Raw genomic sequence first — 14,951 nt, forward strand, 5'->3', positions numbered from 1 at the left:
GTAGAGTGTACTGAGGATAAAGGGGGGAATGGAAGACACACACAACATAATGTAAGACACGGAATCTTTGTGAACCACAGCAAAAGACACAGAAATAACAGGTTATCAAGACATCTTGGAAGATTCTAGAGGGCAAACAGATCTATATCAGTCTATAACTTTTTAAACTGCTGGCAGGCTCTTTTTCTACTGTTCTCTTGCTTGTTCTCCTCTAGGCAAACTGATTTCTTTGCTGTAACTCTAACATGCCACATATTCCGCATTAGGACCTTTGCATTGGCTATTCCATCTGCCCAGAATGTTCTTCCCTCAGATAACTACTTCCCAAGTCTCTTAAGTCTTTCGAGTATTTGTTCAAATATCACCCCAGTGAGGCTGACCCCAATCACCTCTCTTCCTGTCCAATTCCCAGGTATGTTCAGGTCTTCGAAACATCTTCTGTCTTTTCTTTATTCCACAGCACTTATCACCATCTAACTTATTATAACTTACATATTTATTATGTTCATTGTTTATTTACCATCTCCTCCTGCTAGAATGTAAGCCCCATAAGGGCAAATATCTTGAAATGTTCTTTACTGATGTTGTCAAGTGCCTACAATAGCCTCATACATAGAAGGCATTCAATAAATATTTGTTGAAACAATGAAAGATTTCAGTAATGTGATAGATTAGAGTGTAATCTGCCTGAAAGTGGGAGCATTATTTTACTCAGCACTATACATCTAGTGCCCATTTCAGTGCCTGACAAAGAGTAGATATTTAAGCAGTTTGTTGAATTAACAAGCAAATTAATAGGTGAATAAGTTTTTTATCAAAGACACAAATGAATTATGTGTAATCAAAGAGAAAATAAGAAATAATTCAATATGTAGATCTGGGAAATGTTTTGTAAAATATTAAGTATTCGAGTTGAATTTTAAAGTACTGGTATAAGGTTAAATCTAGTAAATAAATAAAACAAAACACTGAATTTCCTATCTAAGAAAAAAATCCCAAGAAAGCATCGTATCCAGTTTACATTTAACTCTCAGTATTTCCAGAGTTGGAGCAAGTATGAAGCCTGCTCAGTTACTATTCAAGAACATAATATAAATCCTCAGGTTCATAAATTTTGAAAATACATGAAAAAAGACAATACTGAAGTAAAAGAAAAGCTGAAACACCACATTTGAAAGAAATCTTCAAAAAATATAAAATATTATGGGACCTCTCTCTGGAAAAATCTTCCAAAACACAAAATTAGGTAGATTTAAGACTGCATTTAAAGAGATATATTCCTGAAATATTGAGAAGACCATCTTGAAAAGTTTCTTGTATAGCAAAGCAACATTATTTTACTTTTTCTCAGAGGCAGTATTTCTAATGATTAACAATTTTTTCCCCTAAAACTTATGACGCATCCACCAAGGTTTTCAGCTTATTATTAAATAAAAATGTGAAACTGAAACATCAGGTATAAAATCTTAAGCTAAAGTACTCACCTTTCAGGGTCTGGATTGCTCCTATACAAAATTCCTGGCCTTCAATTTTGGTATGCAAATTTTCATTGACACTGAAATTAAAAAAAAAAAAAAAAAAAGACAAGATCAGTGAGAGATTCTAGAAACTAAGTCTATGCAGTAGTAACACTTGGTCATCCCCAACCCCCCAAAACCCTAATAATAATATCTGCATCCTCATTTTCAAATAAAGTGTTTGAGAGATACACAAGTCATATCACAACAATCATCAAATCTTTCTTCATTTCTCCCTACCCTGCCTGCTATAATAGTTGCAAGCCACTGTTATCTATGCCTGGAGAGCTGCCTGGACTAATGTCAGCTTGCGGTTGTGATTCAGTCAATTCCTTTTCAACAAGCTGACAGCAGAGATCTTTCTAAACACACACCAAATCACCTTCGTCTCTGACTAAAACCTATCAACAGTTTGCCAAAGGCCTCAGAAGAAATTTCACAGTAGTCGCCATAGTATGGTAGGTGACCCTAGAATGTCTTGCATTGTCTTTAAACACTTCACTCACCATACCATCTTTTATCTGATATAATCATATCACTTGTTCCGTTATTTTCTGTTTGCTTGTTTGCCTCACTAACTATGCAACCCAGTTGAAGAGAATACGTGTGTCTTACTCTGGAATATTATTAAATACTTAGTGCATATCATTGTATAAAGAGATGAATGAATAAACTGATTTGAAAGAAAAATTTGGCATTTTGTTTTTCCCAGTGATTTTACATAATGAAGGGGAGCAGAATATGCCCCTCCACAAATGTGCCAGTTTGGCAGATACATTATTTTGAGCTGAAGGCAACCGAAACACAGAAGACTCAGAAAAGCTTTTTGCCTCCCTCTTAACTGCCTAAAAGAACTTCTAAAGGGGGCCTTTACCAGGAAGAGAGCTATTACCAGCTGTAACTTCTTCATCTGAGAGATTTACCTGTATAGCAGGGCAAATATTTGTTTACCAAACATCTGCTCTCCTCATCTTCCTGTGAACTGCCTTCCTCTCCTTTGAAGTCCAAGACTTCTAGCCCTTTCCTTAGCTCAGAATGGCATATACACATCACTTGCCTAACTGCCTTTGAGTCTCATATTTTTATGGGTCTCCTGTACGTAAGAAGTTATATTCATTCGTTTTCTCCTGTTAACCTGTCTTTTGTCCATTTAATTGTTAGGCCAGCCAAAGAACCTAGAAGGAAAGAAGACAAATTTTTTCTTCCCTACGATAACTTCTACAGAATGAGAAGACACAAAAAATAAAAGTACAAGGTGGAAGGTAAACACTTTCTCATGTCCATAGGAATTATAACAATCATACAGTTCAGATTAAATTGGAATTACTCTTTCAGGTGTCAAGAATGTTATTTGCTATTATACTTGAACATCAATAAATAAGATACAGAAATCATAATTCTGAAGGTGTACATTGGCCATTGTAAAAATATAATTAACACACAATGAAAAAAGTATCCAAAGTTATACCCTGGCTCTACCTTTTTTTCCACATTGTGTTCTTTCCTTTCTTTCTTTGTTTGGTATATTGTGGTTAATTTACACACAATAAAATACAAAGATTTTAAGCACACAGATCAATGAGTTTTGACGAATAATTATACCCTTAAAATTGAAATATAGCACATCTCCACCATCCCAAGAAAATTCCTCATGCCCCTTTCTAGTCAGTGGCCCCAATCTCATTCCCAGCCCCCAGGCAACCACCGCGCTGGTTTCTATCATACAGTTTCATTAGTCTGTTTATGAAGTTCATATAAATTAAATCATACAGCATGGATGCTTTTGTACTACTCTTTGCATGTGCTCTTTCATGCAACACAGTAATTTTGAGATTCCTCTACGCGGTTGCATATGTCCTTAGTTCATTTCTTTTTATTGCTGATTATCACCCCATTGTTTATCCATTTACCTATCTGTGGGCATATAGGTTGTTTCTAGTTGTGACTACTATGAATAAAACTGCTGTGAACATTTGTGTATAAGTCTTTGCGTAAACATATGCTTACTCTTCTCTTGGTTAAAACTAAGGAGTGGAATTGCTAAGTCACATGGTAGGTGTATATTTCACTATATAAGAAAGTATCAACCCTTTCTTTTAAAATGGTTGTGCCGTGTTACTTCAGCAGAAACATATGAGAGTTCCAGTTTCTCTATATCCTCACCAACACTTCATAATGTTGTTCTTTTTGTTTGTTCCTTAGCTCTTCCAGTGAATGAAGTGTTATCACATAGTAGTTTTAATTCACATTTTCCTGGTATTGTTGACTGTTATTGTTGAGCATTTGTATCTACTTTTTGGCCATTTCTACACCTTTCCTTCAAGTCCTCTAGTTATTTTTTATTGAGTTGTTTATTATTGTTTCTGTTACTGTAATTACAATTTTAGCAGTTCTTTATATATTCTAGATAAGTCTTTTTTCAGATATATGTAACACAAATATTTTCTCCCATTTCCTGGCTTACCTTTTAATTTTCTTAAACATGACTGTTGAAGAGCAGATTTAAAAATACTTTTCTGATAAAGTATCTGGCTTTATCTTATATGTGGAATCCTCAGAACCTCTATGGAAACAGTGGGATTGTTCATAAAATAAAATTTTTCATTTTGTTTCTTGAACCAAAATTTGACACAGATCATCAATTTTTCTATGCTGTGCATTGTTACCATTATACTCTCAACTTTATTTAGATTTATTAAATAACATATTTGCTTGGGTTTTATGAGAAAAAAATAACTGAATTGCACCAAAAACTAAAACCAACTTCAAGGAATCCATAAAGATTTGGGATTTTCAAAGTTAGATGAGCTTTAAAGATCAAAAGACATTGTATAAAAACTATAATATATCTAATTGCTTTATTTTATATATTTTCTTGATAAATATTATAAATATAGATTATCCTCAACCTAGTTCTTATATTTTGCTTATAATGACTAATGACTACTAATAAAATAATTTCACATGAAAATGGCAAATGACCTGAGTATGTTAATGTGCAAATAAATTTTGAAGTGGGTAGTTTTAGATAGACTTCATTATTTTTCAGAGGTGGGTAACTGTAGAAAGAATACAGTTAAGCCATGTTTTAATCCTGTTACTCCATTAATTAGCTATGCAGTCATGGGAATCCTGTAGCCTTCCTTGGCTCTTACTGTTGTCAGCTATAAAATGAAGGCAGATATCCTCCCAAGCACACATGTTGGGATAATCTTGATAGTTGCATTGTAGAAAAATAGCTGCTTTCTACGTCCTACTATATTTAAATGCATTGTTAATTTCTGATATATGATTGGCATGTTTAGATAAGTCTTAACACAATATTTTTCACAGAGAATTATTAAAAATTCAAATGTCTTTTCTAAATGTACCATTCCTTGAATAATGAGAGTTGGAAAATGAATGTTTTAACTGAAACTAACTCCTCTAACATGATTACAAGCTCGAAGACGAATATGCTTATGAAATTAAAGTATAGTTTTCGATGAAAATAAAGTTTAAAATGTACCCATAAATCAATGCCTTAGAAAAACAGACATATGCATAACTCATGTTAATCGTGCACGTGCTCCCTTGCCAAAAACATCTGTCTAAGATACACTTCAATGTACAATATACCAAATATTCATGCAAGAATATTGTGACTGGGGAAAGAGCATCTTTATGCCAATCCTCGAGTTTTCAGTCATTTATTAATAATTACAGGAAATATATTAGAGTTACTGTATTATCTTTTTCATACTTAAGTAGGTATCCTCTAAGATTATGCTGAAGGACTCTTTTCTTTGAAATTTGTTCACTTAGGCAGCTCAAGAAAAGGAAGAACTCCAAAGTAGAGTGCACATACTTGAAATCAAAGGTAAGAGGAGTCAGGAGAAATGTCTGTGGGGAGGGCTCATTAGGTAAAATCTATTTTATTTAACAAGAAAACAATAAAAATTCTATAACATAGTAAATAATATTAATTTTACCTTCATATTTCTTATGATTTTTCATGTCATACCAGGCTTTAAAGTGCTGTTATTAGCGTATTTTCTTAATGTTACCCCTTTTTTTCTCTGACAATCAAAACAGAACTTAATGAATTACTTCTATATAAAACAAGTGAAAATTAGGGGGAAAAAATCTTCCTTTGATAAGATCTAGAGTAAAGCTGTAAGATATTTTAGTATTAGAAGCTAGAAGTTTCTAAAAATGTGAACTCTTCATATGAAAATGGTAATTATAAAAGAGATAAAAATATTATCTATGGGAGGAGGACATTGACTTTGAAAACTATTAAATACACCATCTTTTCTATGAGATTTTCCAATATTGTTGACCAGCCACAGTAACTAATTGTTGGCTAAAATTAATAGCAACTAATGTTATGGTTATTTATGCAATTGATCTAAAAATGAATTAGTTCATTTTCGTATAGATCCTGAAACACTTTTAAAATTTAACCACTTTCAGTTTCCAAGTTGAAAATCTTGAAGACATCCAGCATATAGTAATGAGGGCAGGCTCTCCATGAAGTAAGGATGTGGAGTGAGCTTTGATATCTATCTCCAGTTGTGTATGGAAGAGATGGTGGGGATTCATTACCTCTTCTTTCCTGGATTCTCAGTTCTAACCCTTCCTTGGCTCAACTGCTGACTTCGTGGAGCAAAGCCTTTGTGTATATTTTCAAAGTACACCACATTATTCAGAGTTTTTCCAGATTCTCTGAAGATAAGGCTCAATGACATGTCTCAGAATGTTGGCTGTAGCTCTCCAGTTCACCAGTTTTCTTCTTACTCTAAATGTGACTGCTCTCTGTCTGCATTCTCCCTGCCAAAATAGACATTGATCTGTATAGTGGCAGTAGAGGAATAGTTGAATGTCTTTTGGTCAAAAGAGGCCATTCACCACTGTCTTACTTCTCCCTTAGCCCTTTATTTATACCATATATCATACTACTTAATTTCAAAATATTATAATCTATTGCTTATGATCATATTTTCCTTTTTCTCCAGAATGTGGAATTCTCAGGACAAAGACTGTGTCCTGTTAATATTAGTATAACCAGGATCTGTCATGCTGCTTGGAACTCAGGAACAACTGAATAATTATATATTATGTTGAATGAATATGTAAATAACCACATAGTTCTCTAGACAAAGCAAAATGGAATGACTATATAGAACTTCCCAATCGTAGTGGCCTATAAAATGAGCAGACAATTCTCTTGAGGCCATTGCTGGTAGCTACCAAAAGTAATAGATGAGGGTAAAATGTTTATTTTATGCTCCTCAATCTCTTCTATTGTATACTTAGATCCTCTATGAAAAAGCATAATGCCCTTATGAGTCATAATGATTAGTCCTTGAAAACACAAAGATTAGAAATAAGATACATCTTCTTATCTGGGGATTATACAGCGACATTTAGTCTCCTACACATTTGTTGCTAGAAGGAGGTAGACCAGTGTCACTGGTGGGGCTGGGAAGAAAAGGAGATCAGAAAAGAATAAGATTAAGTAGGGCAGAGATGGTTATTGAGTAAGCAGCTGTGGTCTGTGTTGGGAAGGTGTGGACACAGGTGTCGCTATCTGCCATGCTAACTTGTTTCTTTTCTCCATGAGTCACAGCTTGATGGGGGACATGGGGAAGGGAAGGTGTAGTTTCACCCTACAAATATGTTTCAATAGTGAAGAAAGGTCAGGAAGAAGAAAGAATATGAAATTCTAAATGAAGTTGGTTAAGAAGGAAGACTTCTTTCTTTCCTTCTTCTCTCCTTCTCTCCCTCCCTTCCTTGGTTCCTCCCTTCCTTCTTTCCATCTGTCAATATATTTTTCTCTTCTGTCAAGAAGAATATTCTATATGACCAACTCAACATCAATTATTCATATTACATAATTATAAAGGAGGGTGGGCTGGGACATCAACTGGTAAATCTGTCCATTTACTTTAAAGTATAAAACTTCAGACCACCATCACTTATGGTTAGATTAGGTATTGTTTTATGAAAAAAAAAAAAAAGATGCTCACCACGTTAACTGATTATTTGAGACATTTCCCTAAATGACAAATAGTGGAAATATGGCATGGAATCAAATTTCTAAGGATAGCTTTCCAGTGAATGATTTGTTTCAAAAACCCAAGTTGATGGTCACCTCAGAATAGGAAAATAGACCCCAGTTTATACTGCCACTGGCTTGTCCTCCCTTCATTCAGAAAACAGTGAATAATTGTTTGAATAATTGATCTATATTGATTTACAATAAAATAGCAACATGTCTCAACATCATAAAAGATTTATGTTTTTATTCAGCCTTGATGTTGATGTCTTAGGTAGCAAGCACATCACACATCGCTATGTAGTGATAAGACCAAATGCACTTTGGCAGAGCTTCAGTATAAAAATTAGGTGTTGATTTTATTACCACTCTGGCAATACATTTGAAAGAGTGTTAATGACTATTAATGGCCTAGTCCTCAGCCAGAAGAACGCCTGAAGTCAGTGAAAGTGGCGTTTTATCTGCTCTTAAACATTAAAAACAGAGAGGCTCCTACAGTTGCATTTCTAAGTGCCTTTCCTGCTCTACAAGTAATCACATCCCCCACTTAAATGAGCTTTTAAAAGTGTTTAAATTCAAGGCAAGCCCAATTTCTCCACTCTGGAGATTTTGCCCCCCTATTTCTAACAACTAACGCTTTTGGCTTTTGTCAAAAAGTAGTCGAAGGTGAATGAGAAGAAAATTATTTTTAAAAGGACCTTTGTCTCTTTCCAGCTTTGCCATACAGAAACTTCATTGCTTTAGGTTTACCAAAAGAGAGTTACTTATTTCCTGTTCTTATTTATTTTTAGAGACAGATGAGTCCAAACACTCTTATGATGGAATGCACTATGAATCAATCCATGTTTCTGAAGTCCACATGTTTTCACGGTTATTTATTTCCCCTCAAACAAGTTTTTTTTTTTTGGTCCCTAGGGGATCCTAAATCAACAGGTTATTAGATGAGGGATGGAAGCTTCTGTTTCAGAAAACATAACTGCAGCTAGACAACAGAAAACAGATGCCAATTATTTGCCAATGGCTGCTAGAAAACAAAACATTTTATGACATTTACTTTGCCTTAGCAGAACCGCTGCTGATGCCAAAGAAATACAAACTGGTCAAATTACCAGCAGCCGGTTTTGAAATGTGGGGTTTAATGACTTGGAATCTTCTCTACATTTGGCCATTTTCTGACCTACAAATTTTTCTGAACACTGATTCTACTTGCAACTTGATGTTTTAACAGATGAATAGGAACAATGTATGTAATTGATATGTATAATTAAATATTTGATGTATTTTAATGTTTTACCCTATTTACCTTATAATTCCACTAGTTTTTTGTATGGGGGAAAGATAATTTTTGATATTTTAAGAGTGACTTCCTTGACACAAATTTTTATTTCATGTGGCAGAAGCTTCAAATTACACATCTTTTTTACATTGAATCCAGCTGAATTATTCATTGTTAATGTGATGTCACGAGCAATGTTTAAGTATTTTTCCTCCAGTAGTTAACAGAGACTTAATTTAGTCACAATTGATATCCATCTAACCCCACAAGAATATAAATTTTCCATAAATATTTTTAGATCAAATGGCTCACCTTTGAAACACATTTCTGAAAAATATCTTGGGCTGACTTCACTGTAACCAGCAGTTATGTCAAATAAATTTGTACTTTCATCAGCCATGAGACTGTGCTGTGTTAAAAATCTAGATTTGCAAATAAAGTTTTTTTAGAAATCTTATGAAATATGTGCCTAGTTCTCTTCATAGTGATTTGAAGAGATTATGAAGAAAAACAATTAATGCATTTTCCTTGATAGTATAAAGTTACCGCAAGGAATGGTGTTGTAAAATCTGTCCTAAGCGTCTACATTGCCTCAAGAAGTGTCCTGAGCAACTGAGAAGTAAACTAAATTAGGGGTAGTACTTATATCAATCAGTATTTGTTGAAAGTATAAGCTGAAAAAATGATGATCAAAGTAACTTAAGAAAAGACATGCTTCTCAGTTTGCAATATGCACATAAATCACTGGGGACTTTGTCAAATTCAGGTTATGTTCAGTAGTTCTGGGGTAGTGCCTGAGATTCCACATCCCCTGTGATGATTTCAAAGCACTTTTGAAGGCAACAGTGTAGATCAGCAGTCCCCAACCTTTTTGGCACCGGGGACTGTTTCATGGAAGACAATTTTTCCACGGACAGGGGGCGAGTGGGGGATGATTCAGGCGGTAATGCAAGCGATGGGGAGCGATGGGGAGTGGCTGATGAAGCTTCGCTCACTCGCCCACCACTCATCTCCTGCTGTGCAGCCTGGTACCTAACAGGCCGCAGACTGGTACCAGTCCACAGCCCGGGGACCCCTGGTGTAGATGACTTGAGGTGGGGCCATTCTTCATTGAACAAGAGCAATTTTCTAAAGTCACCACAGCCAATCTCAGCATTCAAGGTAATTGACTAACTTGTAGTCAGGACTTGGGGAACCCTGGTCCAAGCCCATCTCATGGGTAATGATTGCTGTCAGCCTCCTGGTTCCAGTGTGATGTGTGGATGCTGAATGATGGACTACAGGACATGTGCCTTCTCTTTCTAGAGTCAACAGTACTAAGACTTCCATGGTGTGTGTGTGTGTGTGTGTGTGTGTGTGTGTGTGTGTGTGTGTGTGTGTGTGTGTGTGTGTGTGTGTGTATGGAGAGAGAGACTGGGAGACAAACAATTTGAAACTAGAGAAAGAACATGAGACTATTATGTCATGATTGGAGAAAAGGGAAAATATAATTGCATCCTGAGGTCTGACCCAAACAAGCAGTGCATCACGTTCCCAATAGCATATCTTCCCAACACAGGCATCAATCACACTGCACATCTGGATAACCATCAGGGCAAAGGAAAAGGAAACTTAGTCACAGTTGTTTTTACTCCCATTCTCCTGAGCAATAGAATCTATAAATGGACATGAATTCTAGATAATATTTTAACAACCCTGATACACATTCATTTGACCTGCATTTAGCTAATGTAATGACAAGCCCATGTCCCCTTATTTCACTCCACCTCTAGTTAGAAGAAACCGTCCTATCACATCAAAACCACAGGGGACCTTTCCACTAAGTCTGAGGATCCGAGATTACGTTCTCTGAAGCCCTACTCCCAACTCCATCACACTCCTCAAACACCTGGGACAAATTCATAGCTGCTTCTTCAGAAGAATTGTGGCCCATTTCCTGTCTAGTTAGGGTGCAGCTGGCAGAATGTCATAGCCAATTAGAGGGGGAAGTTTAGAACATACTTTTGAAAGTTTCAGGACTCGTAGCCACATTGAATGAATGGATTCTGAACTACATCACAAACCTCCCACCTCACCTCCAGTCTCCAAGTAACACTGATTCTTCTATAGATATATTCCCACCCTTTTTTCTTAAATGTTTTTTAAATTTTCATTTGTTCAGATATAACGGATATTGTCTCACATTATTCTAATTAACTAGGAATCTGTTGTCTGAATTGTTTTTTAATTTTTTTTTTAAATTTACTTATTTATTTATTTTTGGCTGTGTTGGGTCCTCGTTGCTGCGCGTGGACTTTCTTTAGCTGCGGTGAATGGCGGCTACTCTTCGTTGCTGTGCGGCCTTCTCATTGCGGTGGCTTCTCTTGTTGCGGAGCACGGGCTCTAGAGCGCAGGATCAGTAGTTGTGGCTCGTGGGCTTTAGAGCACAGGCTTAGTAGTTGTAGCGTACGGGCTTAGCTGCTCCACGGCATGTGGGATCTTCCCGGACCAGGGCTTGAACCCGTGTCCCCTGCATTGGCAGGCGGATTCTTAACCTCTGTGCCACCAGGGAAGCCCTCTCCCCCCGCTTTTTAAAATTTACACTCAGTCTCACCACACAACTACAGGCCTAGAGTGTTGTAATTGTCTTCTAACTGGTCTGCCTGGCTCATGTTTTCTCAACTTAAATAAGAGTGTGCAGTTAATCCTCCAAAACTCTATCAGTTGTCTGCTTAACAACCTTCACTGGCTCTGTTTAGCTATAAGAATAAATCCGTTATGCAAATTTGTCCACAAAATATATACACATCTTTTGAACTTACAAAAGTTGTCTTCGACTGTGTTCCAAATAATCCATGCTTATTATCATGTCTACTTAGATTTTACTGACTTTCTAACCACTTATCTATAACCTATTAACATTTCTCCATTAATTCTTTCTTGAAGCCTCATCTGACCATTCCAATCCTTATGGATTTCTCCCACAGAAATTATTACTCCTCATTTTGTTACTTGTTCTTATGTTACCTTGTAGGATTTTTTGCTGTTGTCGCTCTTCTTTTAATATATAGAATTCTTGTGACCCAATATATAAGGTTTCGGAGGGTAAGCATTGAAGTCAGTCTGGATTTGAGTTTTAATGAGTGAAGGCTAATTTTCATCAGTAAATGAGGGGTGAAAACATCCAGCTTTTCAGGATTATCATAGGGTTTCAGACATAATAAGTGTAAAGTACCTAGAACAGTTCCTAAAATATAGTTTTATTCTCAGAAAATGTTAGTTTTTATTAAATGCTGATATTAACAGATACTAAGGACTTTGCAAGGCACAACATACATCCATCATAGTACATAGAAGAAATGCTCTGTACAGAGTGGATATACAAAAATGTTTCTTTGATCTGAATTGACTGAATTTTTCTGAATTAAATGTTACCTTGTAACTAAGGAGATTATGTGATGGAAATCCTAGCCAACTTATTATGCATCTTTTGTTCCTGGAAAGCAGTTCCTCTGTGGCCATGTGTAACCTATACATGGCTTCTGTGCCTTTGAGACTCTGTCATTTGTTTGACATGATTGTACTTTTCAGAGTCACTCATCATTAGTACACAGAATATAGGATGACTTTAGCTAAATTATTAACTGGAATCAGAAGAAAATTTAAATATTGATCTTACAAATCACTTTGTCCTCAGGAAATACATAAATGATTTAGTTTTGACCTAACCTGTGATCATGAATAGGCTAACCAAAGAACTTTAGGAGGTAAAGATAATTGATTTCCACACATATACCAAAATATTTGGTACTTGGTAGATATTAAATTTTTAGTGCATGAAAGAAAGAATAAATGACATAATTCTGGTTGAATTCCTATAAATTTCTAGTAACAGCTTTGTCCTGTTATTGTTGAAGGACTTCTAATTTATGATTGGCCAAAAGAATAAATCTGAGTATCTGCCATTAAAAATTATTGAGTACTGGTGGTAGAGTGCTCTCATCACTGAACCTAGTGTATTTTTTAAAAGGAAGATCTGTAAAATTATTTGACTTTAATTAATATTAGGTTTCATGATTTATGTATTGTTTATAATAACTAATTTGATTTAATCAAAATCTTATGTATCTTGGCCATTAATTATGTAGCAGAATTTTCATGATGGGGCTATCAATTTAATTAAAGATGTGATTTCTACTATATGTATTTTTCAATACCACTGGATGTGGAACACTTCCAAAGTACTAGAATTTTATGGCAAATTATGGATCTGAGAATATCTTCTCAATACTGTCTCTGAACTTCTCTTAAAGATATATTGTGAAAGACCTGGGAATAAGAACATGATTTAGCTATCTATAAACATCTAAACAAATTAGCCTGCCCAGTGGAACTGATGGGTATTAGTACTCGAAGGATCCACCTGCCTCAGAACCAAGAATTGCTATGTAGATTTTCAATCCAAATTTGAACAGTCTTTCTCCAGAAGGTGTGAAGCCACCTTTCATTTCTGTTTAGTCAACTAAAAATGTCATTTAGCTCAAATCATTCACCTGAAGCTAACTGCCTCCCTTTCTCTATTTATTTCATTAAGATTTATCTTTTTGTTTTGTTTTGTTTTTTTGGTTTTTTAGAGATCTTTAGATTTATTTATTTTTTATGACATATTTTATTTTATTTTTTTCTGTATGAATTCGTTTGTATTTATGTTTTTAATTTTTTTTAACATCTTTATTGGAGTATAATTGCTTTCCAATGGTGTGTTAGTTTCTGCTTTATAACAAAGTGAATCAGCTATACATATACATATATCCCCATATCTCCTCCCTCTTGCATCTCCCTCGCATCCCATTAAGATTTATCTTGATTTATTATCAACATTATTGTCTTGAAACAGAGATTAGTCACAATACATTTGGTGGATTTATTCATCCAAGGTGAGTCCAACCATTCTGAAATATACAGTGGACTATATAACAATCATCAACTTCAATAAGAATTCTAATTTTTAAAATCAACATATTTACATATTAAAGAAAAATGTCATATAGGTCATAGAATTTTTATTTCATTTTTTAAAGTATGGGAAGATTTTAAATGGAGATAATAATTTTATAAAACTTGACTTAAAGTTGAAGGCTATATTTGATAATGGCTCCATTTAAAAAGTGGATTTGTAGTTTTTAGCCAATATCTTCCTTTTGGAAGATATTCTATTCTTGGAAAAAATTATACAGGACAGTGTGGTATGTAAATTGGGAGAGAATGGGAAGGCTTATTATCTCTGTTCTATAGTAGGGAAAAAAACTAATTTCTAAATAACCAAATGTCAAATTATATGTCAGGCTAACTGAAAATCAAGAAGAATGTTCTGATGAATTAAATTTAAATTAAAAATCTGGTTATATTAAATAATTATATAAAAGCACCGGTAATATATGCAAAAATAATTTCTCCCTCATTTTTCATAGGCCTTGGAAACATTTTAATCCTCCTCTTAGTCAGGACCTAATACATCTGTATATTAGGAAACATGGCAGCTCTTTTTATATAAAACTTTTAAATATGCTTTTATATATAAATAAAAATGAGTATGTGAGTGAATGTTCAGATTATGATATATTCTAATCTAATACAGGAAAGGGTAATTTGGAAATTCTTCAAGTAGTGTTTGGATTATATATCTACCATCAAAGTTAACCTTTTTAATAAAATACTGTGTATCAGTTAAGTTTATTGTGAACCTGAATAAATATATATTTACTGGCACTTAAGTTTGAAATTCACAAAATGTTGTAGATTTAGTAGATATTTTAACATATTTTATTGGCATTCCTATTATACATCTGCTCATGAAAGAAGATTTCTTCTATTTATCTCATCCACACTTATTCAATGTGTTCTTTCCCTTGGATTTTATTTGTAAAATATGTATCATTTACTTGCTTTTCTGAATAGATTATTAAATTTCTGAGATTAAGTTTCACCACTCTTCCTTAATAAGTATCTCTAAGTATCCAGTGTCCGGTAGTTTGGCTTAATACACTTTATAGTCACCATCTAACTGAAATCTTCCTTAATTGCCCCTGGCAGAGTTAGTTGCTTAGTGCTCTATGCTCTTAAATAAAAGTAGAGGAGA

The 14,951-nt window shown here is 34.6% G+C and overlaps 1 long non-coding RNA gene across 1 annotated transcript in view; it reads right to left on the reverse strand.

Annotated features, from left to right (window-relative positions):
• Positions 1 to 14,951, reverse strand: part of LOC309631799 — an 852,461-nt gene that overhangs the window by 344,252 nt on the left and 493,258 nt on the right. Inside the window, exon 4 of the long non-coding RNA XR_014246558.1 lies at positions 1,485 to 1,555. This is a non-coding gene — a long non-coding RNA (uncharacterized lncRNA). The remainder of the gene's footprint in view (positions 1 to 1,484; positions 1,556 to 14,951) is intronic.

Source organism: Balaenoptera borealis (genome assembly GCF_965194805.1).
Source record: "Balaenoptera borealis genome assembly, chromosome: 7".
Taxonomy (NCBI): domain Eukaryota; kingdom Metazoa; phylum Chordata; class Mammalia; order Artiodactyla; family Balaenopteridae; genus Balaenoptera; species Balaenoptera borealis.